Source organism: Pongo pygmaeus, chromosome 20, assembly GCF_028885625.2.
Source record: "Pongo pygmaeus isolate AG05252 chromosome 20, NHGRI_mPonPyg2-v2.0_pri, whole genome shotgun sequence".
NCBI lineage: Eukaryota > Metazoa > Chordata > Mammalia > Primates > Hominidae > Pongo > Pongo pygmaeus.
In genome coordinates this window covers 18,384,062-18,399,150 of record NC_072393.2, presented here as the reverse complement: position 1 = coordinate 18,399,150, position 15,089 = coordinate 18,384,062, and the positions used below count along the sequence as shown (strand labels likewise).

Sequence of the window (15,089 nt, the reverse complement as noted above, 5' to 3'; positions counted from 1 at the left end):
CCCTCCTCATGCTCAGGCTAGAAGGCTCTAGCCTCCTTCCTCTACCACCCCTACATCCAGTGGGTCCAACCGATCCCATAAATTTGCTCCAGGGCACCCCTCTCTCTCCACTATGGCAGCCCCATAGAGGAACAAAGGTTTGACTCCAAAGCCCAATGTCTTGCTACACAGGTGGACTGGTTTGAATGGTGTCCACCCAAAATTTAAGTCCTCCCCAGAACCTCAGACCTTATTTGAAAATAGGGTTTTTTTTGGCCAGGCTCAGTGGATCATGCCTGTAATCCCAGCACTTTGGGAGGCCGAGGTGGATCACCTGAGGTCAGGAATTCCAGACCAGGACCAGCCTAGCCAATATGGTGAAACTCTGTTTCTACTAAAAATATAAAAATTAGCTGAGCATGGTAGCATGTGCCTGTAATCTTAGCTACTAGGGGGTGCTGAGGCAGGAGAATTGCTTGAACCCAGGAAGCAGAGGTTGCAGTGAGCCAAGATTGTGCCATTGCACTCCAGCCTGGGCAACAGAGCAAGACTCTGTCTCAAAAAAAAAAAAAAGAAAAGAAAAAGAAAGAAAGAAAGAAAATAGGGTTTTCTTTTCTTTTTTTTTCTTTTGTTTTTGAAGCTGGGTCTCACTCTCTCACCCACGCTGGAGTGCAGTGGCACGATCACGCTCATCGCAGCCTCTATCTCTCGGGCTCAAGAGATTCTCCTGTTTCTTTTTCTTTTCTTTTTGTTTTTAAATGTAGAGACGAGGTCTCATTATGTTGCCCAGGCTGCTCTCGTATTCCTGGGCTCAAGTGAGGCTCCCATCTCGGCCTCCCAAAGTGCTGGGATTATAAGCGTGAGCCACTGTGCCTGGCCTGGAAATAAGGTTTTTGCAGATGTAGTTAAATGAAGAGGGGGTCATAGTGGGTTAGTTCTGGCTCTCATCTAATAACTGGTTTCTGGGTTTGTTTGTTTGTTTTTTTTTGAGTCAGAGTCTCACTCTGTTGCCCAGGCTGGAGTGCAGTGGTGTGATCTCGGCTCACTGCAACCTCCGCCTCCTGGGTTCACACAATTCTCCTGCCTCAGCCTCCTGAGTAGCTGAGATTACAGACGCGCACCACCACAGCCAGGTAATTTTTATATTTTTAATAGAGACGGAGTTTCACCATGTTGACCAGGTTGGTCTCGAACTCCTGGCCTCAAGTGATCTACCCGCCTCAGCCCACCCGATGAAGAGGGGCTCATGGTAGATTAGGGCAGCCTCTGATCCAACAACTGTTTTTTTTTTTAATAAGAAGCCCATATGAGGATACAGATGGACAAACACGGAGAAGGTCATGTGAAAACAGAGGCAGAGGTGGGGGTGACACAGCCAAAGAACACCAGGAGCCACCAGAGGCTGGAAGAGGCAGGAAAGGATCCTCCTGAGAGCCTCCGGAGGGAAGGCGACACCACCAACACCTTGATTTTGGACTTCTGGCCTCTAGAACTGTGAGAGCACAACTTTTTGTATGTTTTTCTTTTCTTTTCTTTTCTTTTCTTTTTTGAGACAGAGTTTCGCTCCTGTCACCCAGGCTGGAGTGCAGTGGTGAGATCCTGGCTCTCTGCAACCTCCGCCTCCCAGGTTCAAGCGATTCTCCTGCCTCAGCCTCCCGAGTAGCTGGGATTATAGGCACCCACCACCACGCCTGGCTAATTTTTGTATCTTTAGTAAAGACAGGTTTTCACCATGTTGGCTAGGCTGGTCTCGAACTCCTGACCTCAGGTGATCCGCCCGCCTCGGCCTCCCAAAGTGCTAGGATTACAGGCGTGAGCCACCCTGCCCGGCCAGCTTTCTGTGGTTGTAAGTCATCCAGCTCATGGTCATTTGTGGTGGCAGCCACAGCAATGAAGGCAGTGATTGCAGACAAGGGACTGGCAACTCTGAGCCTCTATTTCCTCTGCAAAGCAATGATACAGCCTCACTGGAGGCCAGTGGCATGAGGTTCAGCACTAGCGCTACATGAATGCTTACAGCTGCTACTGGCCTGACCATTACCTGAACTATTTCTTTTTCTTTTTTTTTTTGTTTTTTTGTTTTGTTTTTTTGAGATGGAGTCTCACTCTGTTGCCCAGGCTGGAGTGCAGTGGCACAGTCTCCACTTACTGCAACCTCCACCTCCTGGGTTCAAGCGATTCTCCTGCCTCAGCCTCCTGAGTAGCTGGGATTACAGGCGCCCACCATCACGCTCGGCTAATTTTTGTATTTTTAGTAGAGACGGGGTTTCACCATGATGGCCAGGCTGGTCTCAAACTCCCAACCTCGTGATCCACCCACCTCAGCCTCCCAAAGTGCTAGGATTATAGGCCTGAGCCACTGCGTCCAGCTGACCTGGACTATTTCAAAAGCACCTCTTGAACTCTTTCACTCGGGTGTAACCTCCCCCAGAGCCCCCCCACCTAGAGGGAATCTTTTTTTATTTTTAAGAGACAGGGTCCCATGGCTCATACCTGTAATCCTAGCACTTTGGGAAGCCAAGTTGGGCTGACTGCCTGAGCTCAGGGATTCAAGACCAGCCTGGGCAACATGATGAAACCCCGTCTCTACTAAAATAAAGAATAAATTTAAAAAATATAACCGGGTGCAGTGGCTCACGCCTTTAATCCCAGCACTTTGGGAGGCCGAGGTGGGTGGATCATGAGGTCAGGAGTTCAAGATCAGCCTGGCCAACATGGTGAAACCCCGTCTCTACTAAAAATACAAAAATTAGCCAGGCATGGTGGCAGGCGCCTGCAATCCCAGCTACTCGGGAGCCTGAGGCAGAGAATCACTTAAACCTAGGAGGCAGAGGTTGCAGTGAGCCAAGATCGCACCACTGCATTCCAGCCTGGGCGACAGAGCGAGACTGTCTCAAAAAAAAAAAAAAAAAAAAAAAACAAGACCAGTGTGGCCAACATGATGAAACCCTGTCTCTACTAAAAATAAAAAAAATTAGCCGGGCGTGGTGGCACATGCGTGTAATCCCAGCTACTCGGGAGGCTGAGGCAGGAGGCAGGAGAATCGCTTGAACCCGGGAAGCAGAGGTTGTAGTGAGCCGAGATCACGTCATTGCACTCCAGCCTGGGCGACAGAGCAAGACTCCGTCTCCAAAATAAATAAATAAATAAATAGGGCCACGCGCGGTGGCTCACGCCTGTAATCCAAGCACTTTGGGAGGCCGAGGCGGGTGGATCATGAAGTCAGGAGATTGAGACCAACCTGGTTAACATTGTGAAACCCCATCTCTACTAAAAATACAAAAAAAAAATTAGCCGGGCATGGTGGCGGGCGCCTGTAGTCCCAGCTACTCAAGAGGCTAAGGCAGGAGAATGGTGTAAACCTGGAAGGCGGACCTTGCAGTAAGCCGAGATAGCGCCACTGCACTCCAGCCTGGGTGACGAGGCAAGACTCCGTCTCAAAATAAATAAATAAATAAATAAATACAATTAAAAATATATGTAAATAAAATAAAAATTAGCCGGGCACGGTGGCAGGCACCTATCTATAGTCCCAAGCTACCCAGGAGGCTAAGGCACGAGAATCACTGAGCCTGGGAGGTGGAGGTTGCAGTGAGCTGAGATTGCATCACTGCACTGTAGCCTGGATGACACAGCGAGACCCTGTATCAAAAAAAAAAAAAAAAAAAGAGAGAGACAGGGTCTCCCTTTGTCTCACAGCAGTTTGGAGTGCAGTGGTGCAGTCAGAGCTCACTGCAGCCTCGATCTCCTGTCCTCAAGTGATCCTCCCACCTCAGCCTCCTGAGTAGCTGGGGCTACATGTGTGTGCCACCATGCCTGGCTATTTTTTTTTCCTTTTGTAGAGGGGGGTCTTGCCATGTTGCTGAGGCTGTTCTTGAACTCCTGTCCTCAAGTGATCCTCTTACCTTGGCCTCCCAAAGTGCTGGGATTACAGGGATCTTTCTTGGTTACAAATCTGATCATGTCGCCCAGATTCTGGGTGCTCAGTGACCCCCTGGCATTTGAGCAGTTATATCCCACATGACCCCAGCCTTATCTGCTGGCAAACTTCTACTTGACCTTCCAGACTCAGCCCAAAGAGCACCTCCTCCAGGCTGCCTTCCCAGGTTTCCCCAAGCACAATGAGTGCTCCCTTCTCTCACAGTAGCTCTTTGGCATGAGATGGAAACCTGGCCACATTTCATCCTCCATCCCCAACCCAGTCCCAGAATGTGCCCACTTTTTTCCATCTGAGGCCCTACCCTGGTACCAACCCAGCTGAAACCACCAGACATCTCCCGGGCCTCCACTCTGGGCTCCTGCCACCTCCACTCCTGACCTGTTCTCCACAGCAGCCACAAGGCTTCTGAAAATCCTAACTGAGACCATGCCTCTCCCCTGCTCACAGACCTGCCATGGTTCCCCATTGCTCTGAAGCCCACACCCTCACCGCAGCCCCTGAGTTCCTTGTAGCTTGGCTCCTACCTGCCGATCTTCTTGCCTTCATCTTCCTCCTCTCTCCCACTCACTCTGTTCCAGCCACAGCAGCCTCCTCATTGTTCCTCAAACACGCCAAGCTCATTCCCACCTCAGGACCTTTGCACATGTGGTTCCCCCTGCTGGGTATGCTGTTCCCCCAGCTGTCAGCAGGCCAGTTCCTCCTCGTCCTTCAGGCTCAGCTCATGATCACTGCCCTAGAGAGGCCTCTCTGACTTTTACAAGAGGCTTGCCTGCTCCTCTGTCACTAATACATCCTTATATTCTATTTTCTTCTTAATATAAAACAATTTTCTTCCTTCCCTCTCTCCCTTCCTCTTTCTTCTTTCTTTTCTTCCTTCCTTCCTTCTTTCCTTCCTTCTTTTTTTCTCTCTCCCTCCCTCCCACCCTCCCTCTCTCTCTTTTCTCCCTTTGCCTTTCCCCTTTCCTTTTCCCTTTCCCCTTCCCCACCGTCCCCTCCCCTCCCCTCTCCTCTCCTCTCCTTTTTTTCTCTCTCTCTCCCTCCATCCTTTCCTTCCTTCCTTCCTCCCTCCCTCCCTTTCTCTGTTTTTTTTTTTTTTTTTTTTTTTTTGAGACAGAGTCTCGGAGTCTCGTTCTGTTGCCAGGCTGGAGTGCAGTGCCGCGATTTCGGCTCACTGCAACTTCCAACTCCCTGGTTCAAGCGATTCTCCTGCCTGCCTCAGCCTCCTGAGTAGCTAGGATTACAGGCACTCTCGACATCACCCCTGGCTAATTTTTTGTATTTAGTAGAGATGGGGTTTCACCACGCAGGATGGTCTCTATCTCCAGACCTCATTATCTGCCCACCTCGGCCTCCCAAAGTGCTGGGATTACAGGCATGAGCCACCACACCCCACCCCCTTTCTCTTTCTCGCTTTCTTTCTGAGACAGAGTCTCAGTGTCACCCAGACTACAGTACACTGGTGCAATCATAGCCCACTGTATCCTTGACCTCTTGGGCTCAAGTGATCTCCCCATCTCAGCTTCCAGAGTAACTGGGACCACACGCATGCACCATCCCACTGGTTAATTAAAAAAAAAAAAAATTGTAGAGATAGGGTCTTGCTACATTGCCCAGGCTGGTCTCAAGCTCCTGAGCTCAAGTGATCCTCCTGTCTTGGCCTCCCAAGTTCTGGGATCACAGGCATCAGCCACTGTATCCAGCACAAAACACTTGCTTAATTGATGCCCCATGAAATTCCACAAGGGCTGACCTGGGCTGGCCTTTGTCCTTATTGCATCCCAGCATCCAGCCTAGGGCTTGGCAGACAGTAGCTAGCTTGCTCAGTGTTTGTTGATTGACTAAATGACCACCACCTCTGTTTTCTCCACACCCCCATGGGCAGCTTAGTGCTGACCTTGGATGTCAGTCAATGTTCACCAAGGAGGCCTGGCTCAGTGGCTCACGCCTGTAATCCCAGCACTTTGGGAGGCCAAGACAGGTGGATCACCTGAGGTCAGGAGTTTGAGACTAGCCTGGCCAACATGGTGAAACCCTGTCTCTACTGAAAATACAAAAATTAGCTGGGCGTGGTGGTGCATGCCTGTAATCCCAGCTACTTGGGAGGCTGAAGCAGGAGAATCGCTTGAACCCAGGGGGTGGGGGGCAGAGGTTGCAGTGAGCCAAGATCATGCCACTGCGCTCCAGCCTGGGCGACAGAGTCAGACTCCATCTCAAAACAAACAAACAAAACAAAACAAAACTAAAAAAAAAAAAGTTCACTGGAGAAAGGAGTACAGGAGCTGCCTTCCACAGAGCTGGCCTACCCTGGGGGCTGTCTCCAGTGAGACCACGAGAGCCGGGAGGTAGAGGCTGTGTGTGGGGGGTGGGGGGCGGGAGTGGTGGGACAGAGCTCTTCCAACCTGGCTCAACACCCCACTTCTAGGTCATCTGGCCTCTCTGAATAGGTTCCCCAACTCCAGTGATCAAAGAAAGTGGACAGTAACTCCCCAGAGGCTCTAGAAAGCATAGTCCTTGCTATCATCATCATGATATATATGATATAATAATAATTTTATTATTATTATTTTTCTTTCTTTTTTTTTTTTTGGAGATGGAGTTTCACTCTTGTTGCCCAGGCTGGAGTGCAATGGCGCAATCTCGGCTCACTGCAACTTCCGCCTCCTGGGTTCAAGCGATTCTTCTGCCTTAGCCTCCCAAGTAGCTGGGATTACAGGCATGCAGCACCATGCCTAGCTAATTTTGTATTTTTAGTAGAGATGGAGGTTTCACCCTGTTGGCCAGGCTGGTCTCGAACTTCTGACCTCAGGTGATCTGCCTGCCTTGGCCTCCCAAAGTGATGGGATTACAAGCGTAAGCCACCACGCCCGGCCTTTTTTTTTTTTTTTTTTTTTTAATTAAAGAGATGGGGGTCTCGCTCTGTTGCCTAGGCTGGAGTGCAGTGGCCATTCACAAGCATGATCATAGCTCACTGCAGCCTCGAACTCCTGGACTCTTGATACTCTCATCTTAGTCTTCCGAGTAGCTAGGACCACAGGTGCACGCCACTGTACCCAGCTTGTTATTATTTCAAAAGCTGGCACTTTTTCCTCAGGTCACCTTTTTTTTTTTTTTTTGAAACAGAGCTTTTTGCTTTGTCGCCCAGGCTGGAGTGCAGTGGAGCGATCTTGGCTCACTGCAACCTCTGCCTCCTGGATTCAAGTGGTCCTCCTGCCTCAGCCTCCCAAGTAGCTAAGATTACAGGTGCCCACCACCATCCCCGGGTAATTTTTGTATTTTTTGTAGAGACGGGGTTTCGCCATGTTGGCCAAACTGGCCTCGAACTCCTGACCTCAAGTGATCCACCTGTCTCAGCTCCCAAAGCGCTGGGATTACAGGCATGAGCCACCTAGCCTGCCCAGTTACCAATTTTTCTATCCATCCCCTGAGCAACCCCCATCCCCAAAGGCGACCTGAGTCTGGGACTCACTCACCCTAGGGTGCAGGGGTCTCCTCGCCGAGCCACTGCAAAGGGGCTGTCCCCTTCAGTCCTGCTGGTGACCACTTGACTGGGAGAGAGGGTGGCTGCTGCTGCCTTTCCTGTCCCTTTGAGATCTGTAATGATCAGACAGGGGGTGCGGGGTGGAGGCGGGGGACCCAAAACAGTAGGGTGCAGACAGCTCCTGGACTACAATGGTCTTTTTTATTTTTTATTTTTTTGAGACAGAGTCTTGCTCTGTCACCCAGGCTGGAGTGTAGTGATGTGATCTCAGCTCACTGCAACTGCTGCCTCCAAGGTTCAAACAATTCTCCTGCCTCAGCCTCCCCAGTATCTGGGATTACAGGTGCCTGCCACCATGCCCGGCTACTTTTTGTATTTTTAGTAGAGATGGGGTTTTGCTATGTTGGCCAGGCTGAACTCGAACTCCTGGCCAAAGGGGACCCACCTGCTTCAGCCTATTACATACAATGGTCTTTAGAGCAGATCTGCGCTCCGACTTGGTGTTGCTGAGCTGGGTCATCTCCTAAGCTTTCAGGAAGCTTAAGATCAGTGGCTTTATCGCTCCAATGGGGCCCTGGGCTAGCCCCACCTCTTCCATGTCCCCTACCTAAGGCTACTCCTCCTTTCACTGGGCTCCGGACACTAGACACTGAATGCTTTGTCTTTCCCAATGCTGTTCCTGCTCACCCCCTCACATTGCCCCTAGTTCCTTTACCATGGGGAGATCTAGGTGGGTGACATTCAGGGAGGTGACATTTTGTCACCCAGGCTGGAGTGCAGTCGCATGAACATGGCTCACTGCAGCCTTGACTTCCTGGGCTCAAGCAATCCTCCCACCTTCGGCCCCCAAGTAGCTTGGACTACAAGTGTGCACCACTACGCTTGGCTAATTTTTTTTATTTTTTGTAGAGACAGGGTTTCAGTACGTTGCCCAGGCTGGTCTCGAACTCCTGAGCTTGCCTCGCCCTTCCAAAGTGTTGGGATTACAGTTGTGAACTACCTCGCTTGGCAGACCAGCTGAACTCTTGCTCCCCAGCTCTGAAGCTGCCCTAGGGGCCTGTAGCTCCCTTGGGGTACTCCCTCCATCCATTTAGTGCTGTCTGCAGAGGGCTTATGGAAGCACATGGTACCCAAGTCCGATCCTGGAGAAGGGGGCAGAAAAGGACACCCCATGGTGGGCAGGGGCAATGCCAGACCCCAGAACAGGACTGAAGGGGAAACCCCCAGCTGCCCTTTCTCTCACCAGGACCTGGGATCCGGGCAATGGTCACCCTGGATGGCTCAGGGGCCACCTGTTCCAGCCTGGAGGGCTTGGTGCTGACCCTAGCCTTGGGAGGGCAGGGCCTTGTCCAAGGTCACTCAGCAGGTTGCCGCGTCGGAGTAAAAATTCTGTCCTCCGTGGCTCCAGAAGCTTTGACTTCCCCATCTATAAGCCCCCTCCCCCCAGGGATTTCCTTTGATGAGGTCTTGGGCAGCCTGAGGAGGCTGGGAGGGGGGGCACAGGGGGGACAATAAGAGGTGAGATCTGGGAGCCCCGGAAGAGAGCGAGGCCGGGGCTTGTTGGCTCAGTCCTGTCTGGGTCTCTAGCCAGAGGAGAAACTTGGAGAAAGTAAGGAATCCCCCCACTTCTGGGGCCCTGGCACCCCACGCTCAGGGTTAAACGGCGGCGGGGGCAGGGGATCTCAGAGCTGACCTCACCAGCTGGGTCCCGGGATTCGTGGATCTGACCAGAAACCTGCTCTGCCCCAGCCCAGCTGGGTGACCTTGGGCAAGTGGTAACCCTCTCTGGGCCTCGGCCCCTCCTCCTGTCCGGGAGAGGGGAGGGGGGAAGGGAGGGAGCTTAGGGAAAAGAACAGGAGCCCGGAGCCCAGCGCACAGTAGGCTGGCAGGTGGGGGGTTCCCTCCACTGCGCAGCGGGGCCAGCACAGGGAATCCCCGCCACCACGCAAGGAGAAAGGGAGAAACCTGAGGGGACAGAGAGGGAGGAGGGGGCAACGGGAACCAGCGCTCCTTTCCCCCCACCACTGAGGAGGGTGCAGGCGTGGAGGATCCCCATGTCCCCACCTTCACCTCGCGGAAGGAGGGGGATGTCTGCGCATCCCCAGACCTGGAAGCAGGAACCCCCTCCTCACAGGGCATGGGGGTGGGGTCAGGAGCTGACTCCCGGGATCGGTGTTGGAGGCGGGGGTTGAAGAAGGGATGCCCCCCTCCTCCCGCAGCTCCCCTTTGAATTCCCGGAGTCCGGCAAGCTTTGACCAATCCGCCCACCAAAGAGAAGGGGACCGCCGCCGGGACCGAACGCTCCCCGCCGTGCCCCCCACTGCCACTCACCGGCCGGAGTCGGCCGCCGCAGCCGGAGTCCCTGCGCCCTGCCCGAGCGCGAAGACAAGTGCACGGCCGGGCAAGGGCGTGTGAGCCGGGAGGGTGTGCGCGCGCCGCCGCAGAGCCGACCCCCTCCCCGCCGACCTGGGCCCCGCCCCGCCGCCCGGGGAGGGGGCGCGGACCCTGCAGGCCGAGGGAGGCAGCCCGTCGCGGCCACAGCCCGGGCCCTCCCCCCTGCGAGGCGTCTCCTCTAGAGCAGGGATGGAATCCCCCTCCAGGTCTCTCGCCAAAGCCCACTCTCCCCCCCTCCACCCAGGGGCGTGACAGCAAATCTTAGAAAACGGTCAAAGAGACGGGAGGACCCTCTGCCGCCTCTGGCCCAAGGTGCTCATCTTACAGACGGGGAAACTGAGGCCCGGAGAGCGGAAGCCCCTGGCCAGGGCCCAGTGTCCCAGCAGCACGGAACAGGGCTGCTCCCCTCACTCTGGGGGGCCGCTCTCCCGGCTCCAGGAAAGAAGAGAGTCAGGGAGAGAGGAAGGCAGACAATTAAAGCCTCCCCACCACGCCACTGGGGAGGATCGGGGGACCCAGAGGCTTCGGGCAGCTGGCGACGTTGACCGGGCTGGAAGGTCCCAGCTAGGAAGGGGAAGCCTGGGTGGCCAGAACCAAACCACAGAAAACTTCTCTATTTCATTGTTGGGCTGGTGACACCCTCCCCCCAACCTGCGCGATTAGGGACCCCTTGAGCCTGACTGGCCCGGGCTTGGGTGGCAGAGTTGTGAAGGTCACTCTGCCACCTTAGAACAATGTGGCTCCCGGGGTCTGGCTCGGTAGGCGATGGGAGGGAGAAGTCCAGGGGCAAGCCCTTCCCATGACCTCGGCCCTGCCAAGCCCCTTTCTGAGCCTCAGTTTCCCTTTAGCGACTGGACAAGTGCCCACCTCCGGGGTCCCTCCAGCTCTCCGAGTCCGTGGGGCCGCCGGATATGTCTTACTGTTCTCCTTCAGCTGCCCCCTCCAACAGAAAGCGTGGCTCCAGCTCAGACCACCGTGTTCCTCCTCGAAGTCCCCTGCCCCGCCCCGTCTCTGAACCCCCACCCACCTTCAGCCTTGGTCTGGGGCGGGGGACAGGGAGGGGGGTTCCTCTTGGAAGCGGGGAGGCTTCTACAAACCTCCATTCTGGTTTTTGTTTTTTGTTTTTTTTCCTCTCTTTTCTTCCATTCATTCTAAAAATAGCCCTCCCCCCTCCCCAGCCCCCCGGCGGGGAGCCTCTCTGGAAAGGTAACGAGCTTCCCGGGCGGGGTCTGGAGGCCGGGATTCCGTGGCGCGGGCGGGGCTCGGGGACGCCGATACTGAGGGGAGGGGAAATTGGGAGCGCACCCCCCACCCCCATTGTGTGTGAGATGCGCTCAGAGGGAGCCGCCGGTGTGACCGTGACCGTGTGGAGGGAAAAAGAACAAAGGGGAGGAGGCCTTCGGGTCTGCACTGTGGAGGCAGAGAGCCGGTGGGTTCGCAGGAGCCGAGGACAAGGGGTGCCACCCAGCACCCTCCCCGGGGGAGACTTCTCGCCCCTGTTGGGGAAGGCTGCGACCCATGCTTTAGTCAGACACGGTGAAGGAGAGTCAGGCTGCAGAGGTGACAAGGACACCCATGATCAGGGGATTCCCCCACGCCCTGTGGACCCCAAGTCGCCCAGTGGAGCCCGAAAACCCTCCCCAGTCCCGCGACTCCTCCTGTCCCCGCCACAGTCCTTCTCCCTGACGCAGCCACAGACTTCAGTCCTCACCCGTGTGACAGGTCACGTCCCTGTCCCGCATGATCGCCCTCCCCCCACCTCCCTTCTCTTCTTGAACCAAGAGGAGCACCCTGACTCCTCACAGGCCGGCGCGGTCTGCCCCCCCAACGCCCACCCTTTGTTCCAATCCCTCCGCGGTCTCCCTGGACCGCCCACCAGATTCTGGACACGCCCAGCGTCTCCCCCTAACCGGTTCAGCCTCAGAGCCTTTGCATCTGCGGTTTCTTGGGCCGCGATCGCCCTTCCCTGGCTCTCCTTACCCCCTGTTCCCACCCGTGGTCTTCAGGGCTCCATCCAAGGTCGCCTCTTCCCTAGAGTCGCCCCTTCTCTGGGCACGTCGCCCTGGTTTACTGTTCTCACTGCCCTCAACCCCTGGTATGAACTTGCTTGCTCTTTCATCTTCTTCTCTCTCCGCCCCTGGGAATGAGGGGCCAGGTGCAACTTGGTCCTGGCTGATGGGAGGAGAGGGCCGCTCCCGACCCAGCACCATCCCAGGAGCTACCTAGTTCCAAATAAAGGGACAGCACCACCCTCTGCCCAGCTAACCGCCCTAGAAATGCCTCCAAGACACGGCACAGCAGATCCACAGCCGTCTTCTGCAGGGGCGTCACCTAGGCCAGCGAAACTAAAAACACAGGAGCCGACGTGTCCCCAACCCGGGACCGCTCAGCCCGTTTCCGGAATAATATGCCCCTGGGGAAAATGATCCGCAGGCACCGAGCTCCTGGCCGGTTGAGCAGAAGCCAGGCCGGAGGCGCAAATGTTCCACTGTTCCGATGGCGAATAAGTAAAAGGAGCGAACGTGGCAAGTTGGGGAAGTGTTGGGGGAGACGCTGGGGGCAGCCCAGGGCCAGGGACCCCTGGGGGGCTGACCTTTCCCCCTTTGATTTTGTTTTGATAACAAAACAAAGTGTTTTGTTATCTTACACTTTTTGAAACCAAAGGGAAGGATAAAAGGGAAATTGCTTTGTTGGAGGGGACAAAGGCCCAGAGAGGGTATATGTCCCCAAGGGATGAAGACGCAGTTGTCCGTGTCGAGAAATGCAACACTCCCTCATCTGCACTTGCCTCCATAAAATCACCCTCAAATGTTTTTTTTTCATGAGCACCTACTACGTGCCTGTGTGCTTTTGTGCCCAGAGAGTGAGGGAGGCTGCCCGAAAGCAGAGCCCTGGAGGTTCCTGGAGAAGGAGAAGGTGCGGGTGTCTGGGACCCGCGGGGCGATGCGGCCTCGGCAGGGCCAGGCCCATAGCGGAGGGTTTGGAGGTCGTGGGAGGTGAGGAGCGCTTAGAAAATCCCCGAGGGTGCGTGCTGCACCTTTGCGCTTTCCCCTGCCTAGCCCGGACTCGACTTCAGGCTGTTGTTCAAGGCCAGGAGGACGGCAGATGGCTGGGGGAGGGGATGGCGGTGGCCGGGGGTACACCCCACATGCCGGGCTGTGGGGCGCTAGGCAGGCGGGAGACAAAGGCGTCTTCCGCGAGGGTCCGCACAGCTTTCGCAAAGGATAGGGACAGGTGGTGTGTAAATTGGGGGTTGGGGGGACGACAATAGCCAAGATTAGGGCTGCGGGATAAAGTAGAGGACACAGAACGGGACATACTTATAATAAAAAATTGCTCGTTTATCTGAAAGTCAAGTTTAAGTGGGCGACCTGTAATTTTTTATTATTATTATTTTTATTTTCTAAATCTGGAAACCTTAAGCTCGGACTCGAAGATCTTGACTTTCTGGCACAGCAACCCCCACCCTCGCAGACCAATCTGCTGGGCGGGAGACTGCAGGTGCCTAAGGTGTCCCCCAGCGCCCCCTCCCATCGCCCCCACTGCCCCAATGTACCCCTCTCCTTGTCCATATCCCTTCTCCCTAAGCTCCCCCTCCCATCCCCCTCCGCCTTTGTCGTCCCCCTCCCTCTACGCTCTCCGCCGTCACCCCCTCCCTGGCGCACATCCCCAGGCTCGCCTCTCCCTGCACCCCTCCCTACAGTCCCTACCCATTGCGTTTTCCCCCACCGCCCCCTCCTCGGCACCCACCCCTCCTCCCCTTCTCTCCTGCCACGCCGTCTCTTCCCCCACGGTCTCTTCCTCCCCAGCACCCGCTCCCCCACGCCCATCCTCTACTCCCCCGCCGTCCCCCCGGTGCTCGAGGGGGAACCCCGGCTGCAGGCGCGGAGCCCCGCGCAGGCGCAGAGCCACCCGGCTTCCCCGAGGCCGCCGCCGCCCGCGCACTGCGGCCCGCGCGCCCGGTTGCTAAGGCAACGGCGGGGGCCGGAGTGGGAACCTCGGGAAGACCCCGCTCTCGCTCCCTCCCCCGCCACCTCCTCGGCAAACCCCACTCCGGTTTGAGCCGGTTTCCCCGCCCCGCCCCCATGCGCACTGCGGCGGGTGAGGATTCCCCGGCCCTCAGGGTGAGTGGGTTGGGGGCGGGGTGGGGGGGGGGGTCGGGTGGGGCCAACGCATGCGCGCTGGGCGCGGCATCCCCTCTTCGGCTGGCGCGCGACGGGAAAGCCCCGGCGCAAATGGCGAGCACCCCCGCGCAGGCGCAGTGAGCGACCGGCGGCCCCGCGTCCCCGCCCGGTCGTCCTGGCAACGCACGCGGGGCCGACTGGGCGCGCACGGAACTCCCCTCTCACGCCCCCTCCCGCTCTCTGCGGCGGAGCTGGGGATTCCCTGCTGCCAGTGCGCACGCGCGGGCCCGGGATTCCGCGGGGGCGGGGTGGGGGCGGGGCCGGGGCCGGGGCCGGGGCCGGGGTCGGGGCTAGGGGCAGAAGCGAGTAAGGGCCTTTCTGTAACAGGGAACAAACGTCATCACCTTGTCTTTGTGCCCGAGGGCTGACGACTACCCTCTCAGCTCCTGTCCTGAGTTTCATCCTCACTCTTGTCCACCAGTTGTCCCTCTGCAGGCGCCCGGAAGAGCCTGCCGCGCGCCGTTCTGATCCGCTCCCTGCCCTACTCATAACCCCACCGGGGCTCCCCACCGTCCTGGGGTGAAGCCCCACTCCTTTGCCTGGCGTCCGAGGCCCTGTGTGCCCAGTCGTGGCTGGCTGGCCCTCCCGTCGGCTTCTTCCCTCGGATCGATTACCATTGGTCCCCGACCTTCTCTCATCCCCAGCCACAAAGACCCTAACATGGTCATGTGGGCCAAGCCCTTCCCCACGTACCCTTCCCAGGTACCATCTCCTTGATTCTCCAGATAGCCTGGGGTTGGGCGCGGTTTTTAGGCCTATTTTACAGGAGAAACTGAGGCTTAGATCATTCAGAACCTTGTCTAAGGTCTCAGAAGAGTCAGAGGCGGGATTCGAACCCAGGCCTCCATTTGTGGGGAGCTAGATGGGCTATTCCATTCTTTTCCTGGCTGGCATCTTCAGCCCCGATTCTGGGCCCCAAAAGTACCCCTGCTGCGTTCCCGGCGGCTCTGGGTGCTTCCCGGCTATGTGACACAGACAGGTGACAGTTTTCTTTCTCTTTTTTTTTTTTTTTAAGACAGAGTTTTGCTCTCCTTGCCCAGGTTGGAGTGCGATGGTGTGGACTCGGCTCACTCTGCCTCCTGGGTTCAAGTGACTCTCCTGCCTCAGCCTCCAA

The 15,089-nt window shown here is 56.2% G+C and overlaps 1 protein-coding gene across 1 annotated transcript in view; it reads right to left on the bottom strand.

Moving 5' to 3' along the window:
- The window catches only part of KCNN1 (potassium calcium-activated channel subfamily N member 1), a 47,290-nt gene extending 37,497 nt beyond the window's left edge, over positions 1-9,793 (bottom strand). Inside the window, exons 1-2 of the mRNA XM_054465734.2 lie at positions 9,729-9,793; positions 7,390-7,510 (exon numbers count right to left, since the gene is read on the bottom strand). The gene's annotated coding sequence lies outside the window, so the exon portion shown is untranslated. The remainder of the gene's footprint in view (positions 1-7,389; positions 7,511-9,728) is intronic.
- Positions 9,794-15,089: the final 5,296 nt, after the last annotated feature.